The sequence below is a fragment of the Symphalangus syndactylus genome, chromosome 17 (genome assembly GCF_028878055.3).
Source record: "Symphalangus syndactylus isolate Jambi chromosome 17, NHGRI_mSymSyn1-v2.1_pri, whole genome shotgun sequence".
Taxonomy (NCBI): Eukaryota; Metazoa; Chordata; class Mammalia; order Primates; family Hylobatidae; genus Symphalangus; species Symphalangus syndactylus.
In genome coordinates, this window is record NC_072439.2 from 47,712,737 (window position 1) to 47,732,847 (window position 20,111).

The following is a 20,111-nucleotide window of genomic DNA, read 5'->3' on the forward strand; positions in this document are numbered from 1 at the left end:
AACCACTATATGTCTACCAGAATGGTTAAAATTAAAAAGACTGAAAACTTTGACTAAATGCTGGCAAGCATGTCAAGGCATTGGAATGCAACATTGCTGGTGGGAACGTAAAAGAGTATAACCACTTTGGAAGATGTCGATTTTTTAAAAGTTGAACATACAGTTTACATACACCCTAACCATCCCACTCTGAGGTATTTACCCAAGGAAAATGAAAACATATAACAGCATAAAAGTTTGTATACATATATTCACAGTAATTATATTTGCTGTAGCTATAAGAACTGGAAATAACCCAAATGTCTTTCAGCAGGTAATGGAGAGACAAAATGTAGTGCAGCCATCCAAGGGGGTACTACCCAGCAATACAAAGGAATGAGCTACTAACACACAAAACATCATGAAGGAATCTCAAAATCATCATGCTAAGGGAAAGAATTCAGACACAAAGGAATCTATCTGAATATTAATTTAGTTATATAAAATTGTAGAACATGCAAGCTAATCAATAGCAACCAATGCAGATCAGTTTTTCCCTTGGGGTTTGGGTAGAGGGAATAATAGAGTACAAGGGAATGGAGGGTATCTTTTGGGGATGGTAGAAATCTTCTGTTTTTTGACCATTGGAGTGGTTTCAAGAGTGTACACATCTCTCAAAACTTCTTAATTTGTGTACCTTAAATAAATGGAGTTTTCTGAATACAAATTATAATCCCAATAAAGTTGACTTTAAGCAGGGGGGTGGAGGAGAAACTAAAAGTCGATAATTTTTCATCTTTAAAACTGTTGAATGTCACTTTGTATGAGTATGTTCACCATTTGCCTAACTTGTGAGTTGGTGAGACATTTGAATGACCTGATTAGCAGTGTTTTTATCTGTGAAATGTGTGTATTTGGCAGAGTTGTAATCAGGCAGGAGAGGGGCAGAGGGTTTGTCATGATGCATTAGGCCATCTCTGAGGTTCCTCCCAGTTGTTGCATAATTCTGTCTTCTGTCCCTACGTGGACAAGAGCCCAGGCCTTGTAATTCAACAGACCTGCATTCAATTCCGGCTCAGCTATTTCTAGCAGTGTGACCCGGGACCAGTTACTAAGTTTCAGTTTCATCAGAGGTAAAATAAGGATAATATACTTACATAGAAATGAGCTGTGTTATAAAACACTCAGCACACAAAGAAGAAGATACAGAAGAGGTATTTGATAGGTATTCAGCTTTTCCCCTTCCTTTTCCAGAAAAATCTTAACACTACTATGTTTGAAATCATGGGTTCTAAGAAAATAAGTAATTTTCAGGAGCATTAAAATATCAGCAAAATCTGTATCTTTTGCCTATATAGGCAAAATATAAGTGGCAAACTGGTTAATAAAGACATCTAAAGAGGAAAGTAAAATAAGAATTAAATCTTTCCTTTGTTTTGAATCAGTACTTTAAATTCCAAAGACACAAGTTACTTCTTCAAAATGCACTGAAACTGCACTGTAATTTTTTATATATAATCACATTATTAGCAGCATAATTTGAAAAATGTAAGCTATAGGACAGCAGAAAATTAGGCCCTTAATCCACAAAACTATATAAGGAAACCTAAAGCACACACCCATTGCTAGGCTCAAAATAAAACAGAAGTTCAGTGAGAGTTACACTATCCATTTAACCTCCATTGCTGTTTTCAGTTAAAAAAAATTGGTAAATATTATCTATGCCTTTCCTGTTGTAAACTAAATATGAACTGTGTGATATTCGTATTGGAAAAGCAAGTATTATATGTAATGGGAAAATGCAATAAAAATAATTTAAAAACAAAAAGTTATCTTCCTGCCTTATTTAAAAGAATCAAGAAAAGAGGGTAATTTGCTTGTGTGTGTTTAAATTATTTTGTTTTTATTGCAGTCTGTTGACTATTTTACTCATAAATTTGAAATGCTAATTAGGAATGTTGTTTTTCATCTCATCAATCAGAACATGCAGTCAGAAGCTTGTTTTTGCTAGTTGGTGCAACAGCTTATTGTTGGTTCTAGGAAGACACACTTAAACTAAGTAGGAGTAAATGTTCCTTAAAGGCAAATTCAGCTTTCACCAGATAATGTAATTAAGGAAGTGAATATTGAATGCCTACTTTGTGCAGTTTGTGATTGACTTGATGTCTCCCTGTTTCCGCGCCATCCACCACTTCTTTTTCATGTCATTTCCTTTTACACATTTTCTTTTTTAAATTGCATGCTTCCTGCTGGTAGGAGTTGGTGCTTACATTGCCAATGGATACCTGCACCTGTGAATGCTCTATACACCAGTGGCTTTCGGTATGGAGTGACAGCTGGCTAGAAGTCTGATTCCTTTTCATATAGAATATTTGAAATATATTGTGTTTCATGTCTTCTTATACCTCTCCTTCCCATCTATATAGACAGATGAGAGATACCAGAAATGAATGCAGGTGGAGTTTAGGACCCTGCCTAGGGCACACAAACAGGTAGTAAATACTTGTCATCCAAGGCTCCAACTGCTTAGAATTTCCTCTTCTTGTGAGCACAACCATAGTGGTGAATGCCAATGCGCCAGTGGCCTCTTGTAGGTTTCAGGGAGCTGCTTCTCCCTGAGTTCAGGGCATGTTCACACTAAACCACCCTTGTCCTTTATAGCTTTTCCAATAGAGTGAATGAAAGTTATATCCTGGCCCAATCACCTGAAACACTGAGAAGGAATTCAGCGGCTTAGCTCCACAAAGATGTAAATTTCCCTTTCTGAGGTTGAAAATGGAGTGGCGATGCTAGAAATTTGAGCTTTGTGAAGTTTGCCTCAACTTCTAAGAAACATGCAATGAGCTGGGCACGGTGGCTCATGCTTGTAATCCCAGCACTTTGGGAGGCCAAGGTGGGCAGATCACTTGAGGTCAGGAATTGAAGATCAGCCTGGGTGACATGGCAAGACCTCGACTCTACAAAAACTACAAAAACTCAGTCGGGCATGGTGGTGCACGTCTGTGGTCCCAGCTACTTGGGAGGCTGAGCTGGGAGGATGGCTTGAGCACAGAAGGCAGAGGTTGCTGTGAGCTGAGGTCATGCCACCACTGCACTCCAACCTGGGCAACAGAGCAAGACCCTGTCTCAAAACAAAACAAGAAACATGCAATAAACTCTGTAGATAGAAAGCTGAATATCTTGTTTTGTCTGAGATGGCTTAGGTGTGGAATTGCCTAGAAATGAGAGAGGTAGACCAAGTGACCCCCTCAGACTCTCCTAGGAGCCTTTTATTTATGAGTCCTTGGCAGGACATTCTAGCTTCTCTCCAAATTGTCTCCATAATGTCTGCCCAAATTCGTGAACCTGGTTCTCCCATGTAAAATTTCTATTTCTGTCAACCGATACTTTAATAATAGCTCTTCTTCAATCCCTTTGTCCTCTATATGATTTATTTATTTCTTCAACAAATATTTATTGGGTATTACTCTGTGCCAGGCACCGTTCTAGGTTTTGGGAATCCAATAATAAACAACAAACAAAATTTCCTGCTTTAGGGAGTTTACATTCTAGTGGAAGAAAGAAAAAATAACTAAGATAAATAATTAAAGTATAAAGTAGATTAGGTAGTGACAAATACTGAAGAGAAAATCTAAAGCAGGAAGAGGTAATATGAAATTTTAGGGGGTGGCAAGGATTGACATTTTGGATAAGGTAGCCACTGAGAGGGTGGTGTTGAGTAAAGACCTGGAGAAAGTGAGGGATGAGCTATTTGCGTATCTAGGGGGAAGCATCTCAGTCAAGGGAACAGCAAGTGCAAAGTCCCTGCAGTGAGGACATACTGTTTTGTCTCTGCGCCTTTGCCCTCTTCACACTCCTGTCCTGTTATACTCTTCTCTTCCAAATTGCACTTCCTTCATGGTCTCTTCTATGAAGACTTCAAGATCTCTTCTCTCACTTTCTCTCTCCCTCCCTCCCTCATTTTGTGTTTTTTATTTTTTTTTTCATAAAGCCTTCCTTATTCGGTATGGGATCTCTTCCCACTCCAGATTCTTGAAGTATGCTTTTGATTTGTACTGATCCTGTAAGGCTTCGAATAGACTCTCTTCTTAATTTTGTCATCTGTTTGTAATTACGCCTGTATCTGTCTAATCAACTATGTGTAACCCATGAAGGACTGGGGCCATGTGCGTCCTGAAAAGGACAACAGAGAGCAGGGGTTCAACATGTTTCCTGCTTTCATTGCTGCTTTTAAAGATATGGGGTTTCACCTCACATTTAGAATTATGGTTGTGTTATATTTGGTAAATAGCCTTTTTCAGAGTTTTCAGGAGTGTATGCAAAGGTCTTAGATCATTCCCTTGATGATGCCTCCCTCTTTTATTATCTGGCAAATTTTAAACAATGATTGGAAGCGAAAATCTAGAAAATTTCACCCCGGGAACAATTTTGAGCTGACTGTGACTTTCTAGAGCAATCTTTTGACAAAAATTCTGAAGCTTTTTAATATGGATGGTTTTTGGTAAATCAGTATGCCACTAGGATTTGTTTTTCAGTTCAACATTTTACTCTTCCTTGATATATTGATATCTATTTATCTCTCTCTCTCTCTCTTTCTCTCTCTCTATATATATACACACACACACACATACATATATGCATATATTTTTAATTTTTTTGTATATGTATATTATATATGTTATGACATAATATGTATTATAACAAATTATGTTGGAATAAATAAATAATAGTGGCATAATAGTATTAAAATTAACCACAAACAGATTGAACTCAATCATCAGGCAAGGACTGTTAGATGCACTATTAAACTATGCAAGCTACTATAATGAAATACTAGATGTATTTTTGATAGTTTCATATTATTCTTAGCAAAAGAGAAATTTAAGTTTAAGAAAAAATCTTTTTTTAGTTTAAGACATAGATGTTTGATGGTTAAAGACTCAAGTCTGGGCTTCTCATATCTTCAGATAAGTTTCAGATCTTTTCTTTCATGGAAGCCATTGCTGCCACTTATTCCTCCATGTGGCCTTTGTCAATGGTCATTTTTGGGGTGAGCCCTCTCATCACTGTAGCTTTGAGCTAAACATCCATCAGGAGAACCCCTTTCCACAGCCATGATAGGAAAATCCTACTGGGACTTTCAAAATTTTGTGCCATAGAGAGGTACTAAAAAAAAATCTTTGGATAGGTAAAGATATTTTCCGCTAAATGATTCCCAGGATTGGATGCCCAGTTGAAGCTATCTCAGTGATGTCATGTGAGGAAATGAAGCATATCAAGTTCAACCATGTGCTTAAGATTGCTTCGTTGTTTCTACATTGGATTCCTGGAGCATTATCTCACACCAACTATTATCACTTCATTACTACTTCATTTGTCTCTCTAGTTACCCTTTCACCTTGTCTTTTGCCTTCCCTGCAATGAGGGGGTGCACTGGTCTTATTAACTTCATTCATTCATTTAACCAATATTTATTTGCACTTATGATATGCACTGGGGCTATGATGAAGATGAAATGACAGTTTCTGCTCTTGAAGACTCATAGGCTGCAGGAGAGATAGGCAGGTAATTCCAACACAGTATCAGGGCCACTGTGATGAAGGAGATATGACTAATGAAAGCAGAAAGAAAAGAATGCTGTATGCCTGTATAGGGGGCACCCAGGGAAGGCTTCCCCAGAGAAAGCAGTGGTTAGCCAAAACTAAAAGTAACTAGGAATTTTCCAAGTGAGAGAAACTTTGGATGATAGGATATTTCCTTCTAGGAATTATGGGCTGGCTTATTCAAGGAATAGTGAGCTGTTTGGGACGGCTGAGGCTTAGCATGTGGGAAAGAATGGCAGAAGATGAAGCAGGATGAGTGGGCAGATCCTCCTTTTTAATGGCATAGTATGTTTAGATTTTATCTCACAGGGAACATGAATAATGGAAAAATTTTAAGAAGGATAATGGCAAGGACATATTTGCATATGAGAGATAATTATTTTAGCATTTGGAAAATGGATTTTTAGGAAAGGGTGAGACTAGAGGCCAATTAATAGATGACTGATAATAGTAAGTGCTGCAGCCAGATTAAAATCCAGATATCCTGGCTCCAAATCAGGAGGTCTCAACCACTATCTAGGTTGCCTTTCTTGTGCAGAGTTCATGAATAGAGTTCAGGAGGCAGTCTACTTGGGTTCAAAACCCTGTTCTGACCCTTAGAGGTGGTGAAATTATTGAAGGATCACTTAATCTTTCTTTGTTTCAGTCCCCTCATCTGTATAATGGGGAGAATGTAAATATAGTACAACCTCATGATGTGTGTGTGTGTGAAGATTAAGTGGAGAAATATTTATAAAGTTCTAATAATTGTGCTTGGCAAATAGCAACCACTGTGTAAATGTTGGCAGTGATGATGATGATGCTGGTGGTGATGGTGGTGATGATAATGATGTAGGCAACTTTGTCCCACAGCAGGTCCTAATGGAGGGAACTCAGCAGGGTGTCCATTCCTGGAAACTGTGAGAACTGATCAGTTACTCTGGATAGGAAAGAGACGTTATTTCTCAAATTCTCACTATGACCTTCACAGTCTATTGGCAGTGAGGTTTTCAGTGAGTTTCCAGATCTAGGTCCACCTATATCTAGAAGCAAGTTGAGCTTTCTCAAAAGGCAATACAAATGATTGCTGACTATCTCCTGGTGCAGGGTTCTCAAACATTGGAATGCATCAAAAACACCTGAAGAGTTTGTTTAAACATAGATTTCTGCGTTCCAACTCCAGAATTTGTGATTCAGTAGATCCAGAGTAGGATCCAAGAATTTGCTCTTCTAACGCTTTTGAGGGTGATGCTGATGCTGCTGGTCCTGTCTGGGGTCCACACTTGGAGAACTCCTGCCCTGTTATGTGCTCTACTACCTTGCATTAAAGAAAATGAATAAGACTCAGTATTCCTGGCTTCCTGCTGCCTCCCAAACCATCTGCTAAACAACCCCTGATTTCCTCACTGTTTCAGATGCACTGGCTCTGTAGGCTCCCAGGATGTGTGTGCTGCATGGATCTCTTCTCATCTGTATAACCTCATCCATATAACTAAGAGATTGAACCAAATCCCCAGGCCTACTGAGTAAGAAATCAGAGTTAAGGCCCCCATGGGAGAGGTGAGTACATCAGAAGCCAATCTCGTGTGATCCTGCCATTCATTTCTCTATTGCCCCACTGGAATCATTTGTTGTTGAAGTGTCTATGGCTCTGTGTTTGTGAAGAAAACAGGCAACTCTCTCTGACATTTTCAGTTGTGATTTTGATTTTCCATCCCATAGTTAACTAGTTTAAAGGAGCACAAACCAAAGGTTGTCACCATCGCTAATCTTTGCAGTGATTAACTAATTAACATAATGATTGCAAAATGAACTATTTTCACAACTCAGTGATTCTGATAACTGTGGTTAGCTTGGGTATCATGTGTGTGTGCATGTGTGTGTGTGTGTGTGTGTGTTTGTGTGTGTGAGAGAGAGAGATTCTCTGATTTCCAGGATTGGCTCCTGTCACTTGGCACACTTGCTGACTGCACCTGTTTGCAACATTGGGCTACAGGAGGAGTCCTGGAATGGAAGCCTGATGAAAATGTCTGGATAATTCTTAGGATGAAATAGGAGAAGAAATGTAAGACATTTGGGGTTGGCAAGCAGGCACCCTACCAGTTTTGAGATGGGGCAGGTAGGATTTCAATGGCATGTTACATAACCACCCTCTAAAGGGACAGAATGTACATTTCAGTGGCAGAAAAAGAAAAGCCACTCTGTTCTACTATGGTTAATTGTTATTCATAATTTAAATGTTGCTTTATCATATTACATATTTCTGCTTACATCCAATGACTTACATAAAAAAAATCCTTAGATCCTAGATTTTCGGACTAAGTAATCTTTTTTTTAAAAAAAAAAAGCATAAAAGCTCTAATTGAATCCTAGCAAATATTTTTTTATTGGGATTTATTAGAATGTCTCTTTTTGCAGCTTTCAAATATGTTAGAATAATAAAAATAAATATTAATCTTAGCAACATATTGGTGATGGTGGCAGACCATCTGTATTCAGTAGTGGCAAATACCGAGTTCCTACTAGGTCAAGGTATAGCACTAGGTCCTGGGGAGGTTAAAAAAATGTTCTTGCCTTTTTACCATTTAATAAAGAGATTAAACAATTACACATTTATAATGCAAATTGAATATTTAAAATATCCAATAGATACATAATGCTATGGAGGTTGAGCAAAGGCAGTGCTTTTATCTGATTGTGAGGATTTGGAGGAATCCTAGGGAAGGGTGTGGAGTACAGAGTTTTGACAGGAGTGGCTGGAGGAGGGGCCATCTATTCTGGAGTCAAGAAGGGTAATATTTTGGCTCTGTGCAGAGTCACTGAAGGACAATTATGATGAAGCTGGTTCTTGAAATACTTCTTGTTCCCACCAGAGGCTGTCTGCTGACTCCCACAGACGTCTTGTCTTAGAAGATGTGTTATACCAGGCCGGGCATGATGGCTCATGCCTGTAATCCGAGCACTTTGGGAGGCCGAGGTGGGTGGATCACCTGAGGTCAGGAGTTCGAGACCAGCCTGACCAACATGGAGAAACCTCGTCTCTACTAAAAGTACAAAAATTTAGCCAAGTGTGGTGGCGCATGCCTGTAATCACAGCTACTTGGGAGGCTGAGGCAGGAGAATCGCTTGAACTGGGAGGTGGAGGTTGCAGTGAGCTGAGATCGTGTCATTACACTCCAGCCTGGGCGACAAAAGTGAAACTCCATCTCAAAAAAAAAAAGAAGATGTGTTATACCTCAGAACTCACTCTATGTGAAATGACTATCACATAGTGAGAGGCTGTCACAATGGCCAGGCTTCAAGATGGGTTCATTTCCTCTATTCTCTTGTGCCCTCCTTAAATCATTCCAAGTGTCAAAATTAGTGTTTTCAGAGGAATTGACATGTCAACTGGTAGCTTATTGAAACTGGTTGTCATTACAATAAACGTTGCTAGCGTTACAATAAACCTAGAAATACTGGGCTTCTGCCATCTCTCAGAATGAGAGTCAGGTAGGTGTGAAAGTGATTAAGGAAGCTTTGTATTTAGGGCTGGGGAGGCATTGGCCATACAGTGCAAAGAAAGTATAAGTGAAGGAGGGATTTGAGATATAGAGATCATCAGGGCTGAAGCTGAAATGTTGATGTTGCTTTTTAGAAGTGAGGTTTGTCTGTGGTAAGCATGCTTTTTATGACCAACATTTTTGCTATGTAAAGCTTAGAAAAAGCTTTTCCAACATAATATGTGAGTGAGATTACTTTAGAAGTAACTCAGGAAATTCTTTTTCCCATAAAAGTTGGGACTGAGATTGTTTCTGGCCATTCCCCACAAAGGAGTGACGTAGTTTACAGAAGAAATGGTTTACAGGATAACTATAAATCCCCACAAAACTTGTTATTTTCATCTGTATCACCAGGAAGACACTGAGCAGCATATTTCTGCCTTGAATCAATTCCCAGTAGAGTTAGAAGGCCAAACTACTGCAGGCTGAAATGCACCTGAATGGTGGACATTGTGTCAAGAAAGGTGGTAAACCCTACTCTCGGACTGAGATGGAGGCAAGGATAAGTGTGCATTCTTTAGAAAAGGCTCCAGGGATCATCTGGAAGAAGAGAAGTTATGGGTCATGCTTTACCATCTCAGGCTTGTGGACATTTCTCATATTTACGTAACAAAGTCTTTATATCAATATTAGCTTTTCTATGTACCAATTTGTTTCTAATTTAAAACAAGTATAGAAACTTATTATTGATTAGTCTTGGCTACTAGATATGTCTTTAGGTGCTCTTCATGGAGGTAGAGTGAGTAAGAAAACAACAGCAACAACAACAACAACAACAACAACAACAACAACAACAACAACAACAACAAAAGATGGGGCACTACCAAACACCAGTCTTTCCCATTAACTCTTTCTGCACTTCACCTTAAGGCTTAAATGTATTCTCTAAGCTTCATTTAATTTTTTTAATGCAAACATCCAGTGTCAGTGCTTCTTTTTACTAATTTGATAGTGACGTTAGAAATTATCGTGTATCACTCTAAGATACTTTCTTAAAAAATAGACTAGTTTTAGAGTAGTTTTAGTTAGGTTGAGTGCAAGATACAGAGATTTCTCATATACCCACTGTCCCCACATATGCAGTTTCCCGTATTATCAACACCCTCTCTGCATCCATGCACAGGGTACATTTGTTACAATTGATAAATATACATTATTATCACCCAAAGCTCATAGTTTACATTAGGGTTCACTCTTGGTGGTGTACATTTTATAGGTTTGGGCAAATGTATAATGACATGTATTTGTCATTATAGTATCACAATGAGTAGTTTTACTGTCCTAAAAATCCTCTGTGCTCTGCCTTTTCATGCCTCCCTCCTCCCTAACCACTGATTATATTACTGTCTCCATTGTTTTGCCTTTTATAAAATGTCATACGGTTGAAATCTTACAGTATATAGCCTTTTCAGATGGGTTGATTGATGGCTTGTTAAATCAATCAATAGATCTATGTTCATCTTTAGATTCTTACATCTTGACAATATTGAGTCTCCCTATCCACGAACATAGAATGTCTCTCCATTCATTTAATTCTTTGATTTCTTTCATCAGAGTTTTATAGTTTTTCTCAAATAGATCTTGTAAATATTTAGTTAATTATATACCTAAGTATTTCATTTTGGAGGGACTACACTGAATATAATTCCTTTGTCTGGATGTACCACAGTTTATTTATTTATTTATTTATTTATTTATTTATTTATTTATCTACTCAAGGAAATCTTGGTTGCTTCCAAGGTTTAACAATTATAAACAAAGTTTCTATAACCAGCCATGTGCAGGTTTTTGTGTAGACGAAAATTTTTAACTGCTTTGGGCAAATACGAACAAGAGTGATTGCTAGATCATGTAGTAAGAGTACGTTTAATTTTGTAGAAAACTGCCAGACTGTCTTCCAAAGTGGCTGTACCATTCTGCATTGCCACCAGCAATGAATGAGAGTACCTGTTGCTTCACATCCTCACCAGCAATTGGTGTTGTCAGTGTTCTGGATTTGGGCCATTTTAATAGGTGTGTATTGGTAGCTCCTTGTTTGAATTTGCATTTTCCTGATAACATATAATGTGCAGCACCTGTTCATATGCATATTTACCATCTGTATATCTTCTTTGGTGAGGTGTCTGTTCTTGTCTTTGGCCCAGTTTTCAGTTGGGTTGTTTTTCTTTGTTATTGTTAAGTTTTAAGAGTTCTTTGTATATTTTGGATAACATTTCTTTATCAGATATCAGATATATCTTTGCAAATATTTTCTCGCAGTCTGTGACTTGACTTTTTATTCTCTTGACAATGTCCTTCACAGAGAAGAACACTTTAATTTTAATCAAGTTCAGTTTATCAATTCTTTATTTTATGGATTGTACTTTTGGCATTGGGATACAAAGTGGTGTTTAGATAAAAAGTTATCACCAAACCCAAGGTCATCTAGATATTTTCCTATGTTATCTTCCAGAAGTTTTATGGTTTTGCATTTTACATTTATGTTTGTGATATGTTTTAGTTCATTTTGTAAAGGGTGTAAAGTCTGCATCTAGGTTATTCCACTTCTTTTTTTTTTTGCATAGGGATGTTCAGTTTTTCCAGCATAATTTGTTGAAAAAATTATCTCTGCTACACTGTGTTGCCTTTATCCATTTGTCAAAGGTCAGTTGCCTATATTACATGGGTCTATGTCTGAGCTCTCTATTCTGTTCTATTTATCTATTTGCCTATTTTTTGTCCAATAACATATTCTCTTGATTACTATAGACTTATAAGTCTTGAAGTCAGGTAATATCAGTCCTTTGACTTTATTATTCTCCTTCAATATTGCATTCACTCTGCTGGATGTTTTTGCCTCTCTATATAAACTTTAGAATTCGTTTGTTGATATCCACAAAATAACTTGCTGGGAGTTTAATTGAGATTGCACTGAATCCGTAGATCAAGTTGGGAAGAACTGACATCTTGGCAATATTGAATCTTCCTATTCATGAGTATGGAATATCTCTCTATTTAATTCTTCTTTGATTTCTTTTATCCGAGTTTTGTAGTTTTTCTCATACAAATCTTGTATATACTTAGTTAAATGTATACTTAATTTTTTAGTTTTGTGAGTGCTACTGTAAATGGTACTGTGTTTTAAGTTTCAAATTCCACTTGTTCATTGTTGATATATGAGAAAGTGATTGTGTGTTACATTTGCCTCTTGCAACCTTACTATAATCACTTATTAATTCCAGAAGTTTTGTTAGTTGATTTTTTCTGATTTTCTACATAGACGATCATGTCACCTATGAACAAAGACTGTTATACTACTTTCTTCCTAATCAGTAGTATACTTCTATTTCTTTTTCTTCTCTTATTGCCCTAACTAGAACTTCCAGTATAAAACTGAAAAAGAGTGGTGAGGGGAAATATCTTGCTTTGTTCCTGACCTTAGAGGGATGCTTTCCTCAAAATTTCTTAGAATTACGTGTAATGGGAGTTGTGGTTTCTTGTAGAGGTTCTTTATCAAATTGAGGCTATTCCCCTCTATTCCTTGTCTATCGAGTTTTGTTTTGTTTTTTGATATGAATCAGTGTTGGATTTTGAAAAAATGCTTTTTTCTACATCTATTGATATGATCATGTGTTTTTTTCTTTAGCCTTTTGATGTGATGAATTGTACTAATTGATTATTGCACAATGAACCAGACTTTTATGCATAGGATAAATCCCACTTGGTTATGGTATATAATTCGTTGCATACATTGTTGGGTTTGATTTGCTAATATTTTGTTGAGGATTTTTGCATCAGTGTTCATGAGATATGTTGGTCTGTAGTATTTTTTTTTCTTGTAATGTCATTATCTGTTTGGTATTATGGGAATGCTGGCCTCAAGAGTTAGGAAAGATATATTAGAAAAGAAGACAGACCTAACATCAATTATCCAAGCTGTCACTTTAAGGAACTAGAAAAAGAAGAAAAAATAAATCCAAAATAAGCACAAGAAAAGAAATAATAAAACTTATTGCATAAATTAATGAATTGAAAACAGAAAATCAATAAACAAAGTCAATGAAACCAGAAGCTATTTCTTTGAAAGCATTAATAAAATTGATAAACCCCTTGCCAGGCTAAGCAAAAAGAGAGAAAACATAAATGACTAATATCACAAATAAAAGAGGGACATAGCTGCTTCTATCTTCTGAAAGAGATTTTTCAGAATTGGTTTAATTTCTTCCTTAAATGTTGGTAGACTTCACCAGTAAACCCATCTGGGTCTAACACTTTCTATTTTGAAAAACTTTTAATTATTGATTCAATTCCTTTAATAGATAATGGCCTATTCAGATAGTCTATTTCTTCTTGTGTGACTTTTGACAGATTGTTTCTTTCAAAGAATTAATCCATTTAAGTTATCAAATATATGGCCTTAAAGTTCTTCATAGTATTCTTTGATCATCCTTTTAATGTCTGTAGGATCTGTAGTGATGTCCCTTTTTATTTCTAATATTAGTAATCTGTCTTTCTTTTTTATTAGTGAGCCTGGAAGAGGCTTGTCAATTTTGTTTATATTTTTAAAGAATCAGTTTGTGTTTATTGATTTTGTTTATTGATTTCCTGTTTTTAATTTCATTGATTTATGCAATAATTTTTTATTATTTCTTTTTTTTGCTTATTTTCAATTTAATTTTCTCTTGTTCTGGTTTCCTAAGGTAAAATCTTAGATGGTTGATATTAGAATTTTCTTATTTTAAAATATATATTAATACATTAAATGCCATAAATTTATTTGCAAGCTGCACCCCATACATTTTGATGTTATGCTGCATCCCATACATTTTGATGTTATGTTTTTATTTTTATTTAATTCAATTTTTAAAATTTTCTTGAGATTTCTTCACTGTACCACATGTCATTTAGAAGTGTGTTGTTTAATCTCCAAGTACTTTTGGACATTCCAACTATCTTTCCATTGTTGTTTCTAGTTTAATTCCATTTTGATCTGAGAGCATATATTCTGTTATTTCTATTCTTTTAAGTTTGTTAAGCTGTGTTTTATGGCCCAAGGTGTGATATATCTTGGTAAATGTTTCATGTGAGCTTGAGAAGAATCTGTATTTTGCTGATGTTAGATGAAGTAGTCTACAGCTGTCAATTATATCCAGTGTTGTTGAGTTTAACTATGTCTTTACTGACTTTCTATATGCTAGATCTGCCCATTTCTGATAGATGGGTGTGGAAGTAGATTTGTTTATTTATCCTTGCAGTTCCATCAGTTTTTGTCTTATGTATTTTGATGCTCTGATAGATGTATACACAATAAGAATTGTTATTTGGAGGTGGCAAAGATGGCCGACTAGAAGCAGCTAGTGTGCATAGCTCTCACAGAGAGGAACAGAAGGGGTGATTACAGGATCTTCAACTGAGACATCCAGTTACTAGCACTGAGACTAATCAAGGAAACAACTTGACCCATGGAGAATGGAGGAAAGCAAGGCAGGACAACAGCCCACCTGGGAGTGATGTGGGGCCAAGGGAACCTACCTTGCCTAGGGAAGTAGTAAGTGAATGTGTAACCCAGGAAACCACACTTCTTTCACGGATCTTTGCAACCTTTGGATCAATAGAGCCCCTCATGAACCTAGTCCACCAGGCCTTCAGTCTGACATACAGAACTACATGGAGTCTCTGCAGAGTAGCCATGTAGGCACTTGCAGAGACCTAGGAGCCTTAGATATTTGGGCTCTCTGGACTTCCCAGAGCAAAAGTAACTGCAACTCTGGCAAAGCTGGCAGTTAGACTCCTGTACATACCCCTAGGGAAAGAGGCTGAATCCAGGGCACTGAGCAGTGACAGTCTACAGGCCCCACTTCCACAGCACCTCACAGAATAGGAACCACTGGCTTGGAATTCCAGCCAGCCACTGGTAGCAGCATTGCACATCCCTGGGATGGAGCTCCCCAGGGGAGGAGTGGGCAACCATCTTTGCTGTTTGGGTGACTTAGCCACTCTAGCCTTCGGGCCTTGGAGAGTCCAAGCTGACAAGGGATGGAAGGGATCCCCCAGAACAGCACAGCTACTCTACAAAAATGTGGCCAGATTGCTTTTTAAAGCAGGTCCCCAATTCTGTCCCTCATCACCATGTGGGGCCTCCCAATTGGGGTCTCCAACTACCCCACCAGTGTTCTTTGGCTGACAGAGGTTTCTAAATTCCCTGGCATGGAGCTCCCAGAGGGAGGGGCATACTGCCATCTTTGCTATTTGGGTGACTTAGCTATTCTGGCCTTTGGGCTTTAGAATGTCTGAGGCTACCAGGGGCTGAAGCAGACCCTCAGCACAGCACAGATGCTCTATGAAAACGTGGCCAAACTGCTTCTTTAAGTGAGTCCCCAATTCCATTCCTCCTCACCGGGCAAGACCTCTCAACTGGGGTCTCTAGCTACCTCCTACAGATGTGTTCAGGCTGGCAACAGGTCTGTACCTCCCTGGGATGGAGCTCCCATCTTTGGCTGCCATCTTTGCTGTTTTGCAGCCTTCATTGGTGATACCTCTAGGTACTGGAAAATCAGAGGCAAACAGAAACTGGAGCAGGTCCCCAGGATACCACAGCAGCCCTATGGAAAAGTGGCTAGACTGTTATGTGGATTCCTGTTCCCATATCTCCTCACTGGGAAGGTCCTTCGGGCCTGGACCTCCAGCCACCTGCTGTCAGAGCTATTGAACCAGTTAACACCTTGGCAACTCCCTAGGCAGAGCCTCCAGGGGCAACTGAAAATCTCTCTGCCACTGCCTCTGTAGTAGAACTGTCTTTGCTACCCTGAGACTAACAAAAGAACAAAGACCCTAAGTGCTTTATCCACACTTCCAACAGGCTGCAGTCAACCCAAGGAGAAGAAGCCAGTCCCTCTCCCATGTGCTCCACACACCCTCCACTGCTCATCATCAGACAGGGACCCCTGGCTTGGACCCACAGCACAGACCCTCCATCCTAGGCTGATTGCACCAAACAATTGCTGACCTGCATCTCTCTAGAGTGGAGTCCCCAGGAGATAAGCAAGGGACCCTTGGCCACGACCACTACTAAGGTTCCTTCCTCTGCTGCCACCAAGCTGGGGAAGAAACATAAACATTAGATTGATCACCCAGAGCTGCAGTAGACAGCCTAGGAGTGCCAAACCACTGTCTACAGCCAGAACTAAAGGGGAAGAGGCACTCACACTTTCAGAGCATTGAGAGGGAATGTAGCTGCAATTGTGAAGAAATAGGGAAGCCACATGACGAAGAAAGAGTCTAGCAACTGACTAATAAGCCTAAGTGCCACCTACTGAATCACACCCCAAAGCTTCAACACCAAAAATACCTCACTAACATACCCACTCTGAAACCAGAGACAAGAAGTCAACTTCAAATAAAGACTCTGCACAAAGTCTTTTTCCAGTGAAAAAATCCAGAAAAGAAGTCTATTGACTGTACTCAATTTACACTGCAGTTAAAGGAATACCTCATGGAGAGATGAGGAAGAACCAGTGCAAGAATGCCAGTAATTCAAATGGCCAGAATGTTGTATGTCATCCAAAAGACTACACCAGTTCTCCAACGAGAGTTCTTAACTAGGCTGAACTGGCTGGAATGACAGAGATAGAATTCAGAATATGGATAGGACTAAAAGTCATCAAGATTCAGGAGGATGGAAAACCCAATTAAAAAAATAAGAGTTACAAATAAAGCAATACAGAAATTAAAGGATAAAATAGCTGGTATAAAAACAACCTAATGGATCTGACAAAGCTGAATAACATAATATAATAATTTCGCAATGCAATCACAAGTATTAACAACAGAATAAACTAAGTTGAGGAAAGAATCTCATAACTTGAAGACTGGTTCTCTGGAAAAAGACAGTCTCAAAAATAAGTAAGAATAAAAAGAAATGAACAAAACCTCCGAGATGTATGGGATTGTGGAAAGAAGCCAAATCTACAAATCACTGGCATCCCTAAAAGGGAGGGGTAGAAAGCAAACAACTTGGAAAACATATTTCAGGATATCATCCGTGAAAACTTCCCCAACCTTGCTAGAGAGGCCAACAGTCAAATTCAGGAACTACAGAGAACTCCTCCAAGATTAACCAGATTAACCAGAAGATCATCCCCAAGACACATAATCATTAGATTTTCCAAAATCAAATGAAAGTAAGAATGGCAAAGGAAGCTAGAGAGAAAGGGCAGGTCACTTAGAAAGGGAACACTGTCAGGCTAACAGAAGATTCCTCAGCTGAAACCTTATAAGCCAGAAGAGATTGAGGGCCTATATTCAACACTCTTAAGAAAAGATTCTTCAACCAAGAATTTCACATCCAGCCAAACCAAGCTCCCTAAGCAAAGAAGAAATAAGATTCTTTTCAGATAAGCAAACGTTGGAGGAGTTCATTACAATCAGACGTGCCTTACAAGAGATCTTGAAAGGAGCACTAAATATAGAAAGGAAAGACCACTACGAGCTTATACAAAAACACACATACACACACAGACCAGTATAACTTTAAAGCAACTACACAAACAAGTCAACATTATAACCAGTTAACAACATAATGACAGGATCAAATCCACACATATCAATACCAATCTTGAATGTAAATAGATAGCCCCACTTAAAAGGCACAGAGCGGCCAGGAAGATTTAAAAAAGCAAGACCTGATGGTATGCTGTCTTCAAGAGACCTGTCTCACATGTGATGACACACATAGGCTCAAAATAAAGGGAGGAAAATCTACCAAGCAAATGGAAAACAGAAAAGAGCAGGAGTTGCAATCTTAATTTCAGACAAAACAGATTTCAAACCAACAAAGACCAAAAAAGACAAAGAAGGGCATTAGATAATGGTAAAGGGTTCAATTCAACAAGAAGACCTAACTATTCAAAATATATATGCATCTAACAGAAGCACTCAGATTCATAATGCAAGTTCTTAGAGACCTACAAAGAAACATGGACTCCCACACAGTAAAGTGAGAGACCTCAACACTCCACTGACAGTATTAGACAGATCATCAAGGCAGGAAATTAACAAAGATATTTAGGACCTGAACTCAACTTTGGACCAAATGGATCTGATGCGTGTCTACAGAATTCTCCCCCTCAAAACAACAGAATATACATTCTCATTGCCACAAGGCACATACTCTAAAATTGAACAAATAATTGGACATAAAACAATCCTCTAAAAATGCAAAAGAATAAAAAAAATCATAACAAACACCCTTGGACTACAGTGCAATAAAAATAGAAGTCAAGACTAAGAAAATAGCTCAAAAGCATGCAATTACACGGAAATTAAACAACATGCTCCTGAATGACTTTTGGGTAAATAATGAAATTGAGGCAGAAATGAAGAAATTCTTTGAATCTAATGAGAACAAAAATACAACATACCAGAATATCTGGGACACAGCTAAGACAATGTTAGGAGGGAAATTCATAGCACTAAATGCTCACATCAAAAAGTTTTAAAAAAATCTCAGATTAACAACCTAACTCACACTGAATGAGTAAAAGAAGCAAGAACAAATCAAACCCAAAGCTAGCAGAAGATGAGAAATAACCAAAATTAAAGCTGAACTGAAGGAAACTGAGAAACAAAAAGCCTTTCAAACAATGGATGAATCCAATAGTTGGTTTTTTGAAAAATTTAATAAAATAGGCCATTTGCTAGAGTAATAAAGAGGAAAAGATAGGAGATCCAAATAAACACAATCAGAAATGATGAAGGGAATTTTACCAATGACCTCACAGAAATAAAAACAACCACCAGAAATTACCATGAACAACTCTATGAAAACAAACTAGAAAACCTAGAAGATGTGGCTAAATTTCTGGACATTTGGATCCTCCAAAGAATGAACCAGGAAGAAGCTGATTCCCTGAACAGACCAACAATGAGCTCTGAAATTGAATCAGTAATAAATAGTCTACCAACCAAAGCCCAGGAGCTGATGGATTCACAGCTGAATTCCACCAGATGTACAAAGAAGAGCTGGTACAATTTCTACAGAAACTATTACAAAAAAATTGAGGAGAAGGGACTTCTCCCCAACTCATTCTCTTAGGCCAGTGTCATCCTGATACCAAAACCTGGCAGAGACACAACAAAAAAAGAAAACTTCGGGCCAGTATCCTTGATGAACATTGATGCAACAATTCTCAACAAAATACTTGCAAATCAAGTCCAGCAGCACATCAAAAATCTAATTCACCACAATCAAGTAGGCTTCATCCCTGGGATGCAAGGTTGATTTGACATACACAAATCAATAAATGTGATTCATCACATAAACAGAACTAAAGACAAAAACCACATAATTATCTCAACATATGAAGAAAAGGCTTTTGATAAAATTCAACACCTCTTCATGTTAAAAGCTCTCAATAAACTAGGTATTGAAGCAACATACCTGAAAATAATAAGATTCATCTATGACAAACCCACAGCCAACATTATACTGAATGGACAAAAGCCGGAAGCATTCCTTTTGAAAGCTGGCATGAGATAAGGATGCCCTTTCTCACCAATCCTATTCAAAGTAGTATTGGAATTCCTACCCAGAGCAATAAGGCAAGAGAAAGTAACAAGGGGCATCCAAATAGGAAGACAGGAAGTCAAACTATCTGTGTTTGTGGATGACACTATTCTGTATATGGAAAACATTATAGTCTTGGCCCCAAATTCCTTCAGCTGATAAATAACTTTGGCAAAGTTTCAGGGTACAAAATCAATGTACAAAAATCACTAGCATTGTTATACATCAACAACAGCCAAACCAAGAGCCAAATCAGAAAGGCAGTCCCATTCACAGTTGCCACAAAAATAATAAAGACATAGGAATACAGCTAACCAGGGAGGTGAAAGATCTCTACAATGAAAATTACAAAACACTGCTCAAAGAAATCAGAGATGACGCAAAGAAATGGAGAAACATCCCATGTTCATGGGTAGGAAGAATTAATATCATTAAAATAGCCATACTGCTCAAAGCAACTCAAAA

The 20,111-nt window shown here is 37.9% G+C and overlaps 1 protein-coding gene across 1 annotated transcript in view; it reads left to right on the plus strand.

The window, feature by feature from the left end:
- Nucleotides 1-20,111, plus strand: part of LOC129465589 (DNA replication complex GINS protein PSF2-like) — a 467,777-nt gene that overhangs the window by 200,171 nt on the left and 247,495 nt on the right. Inside the window, 1 exon segment of the mRNA XM_055247811.2 lies at nt 6,977-7,121. The gene's annotated coding sequence lies outside the window, so the exon portion shown is untranslated.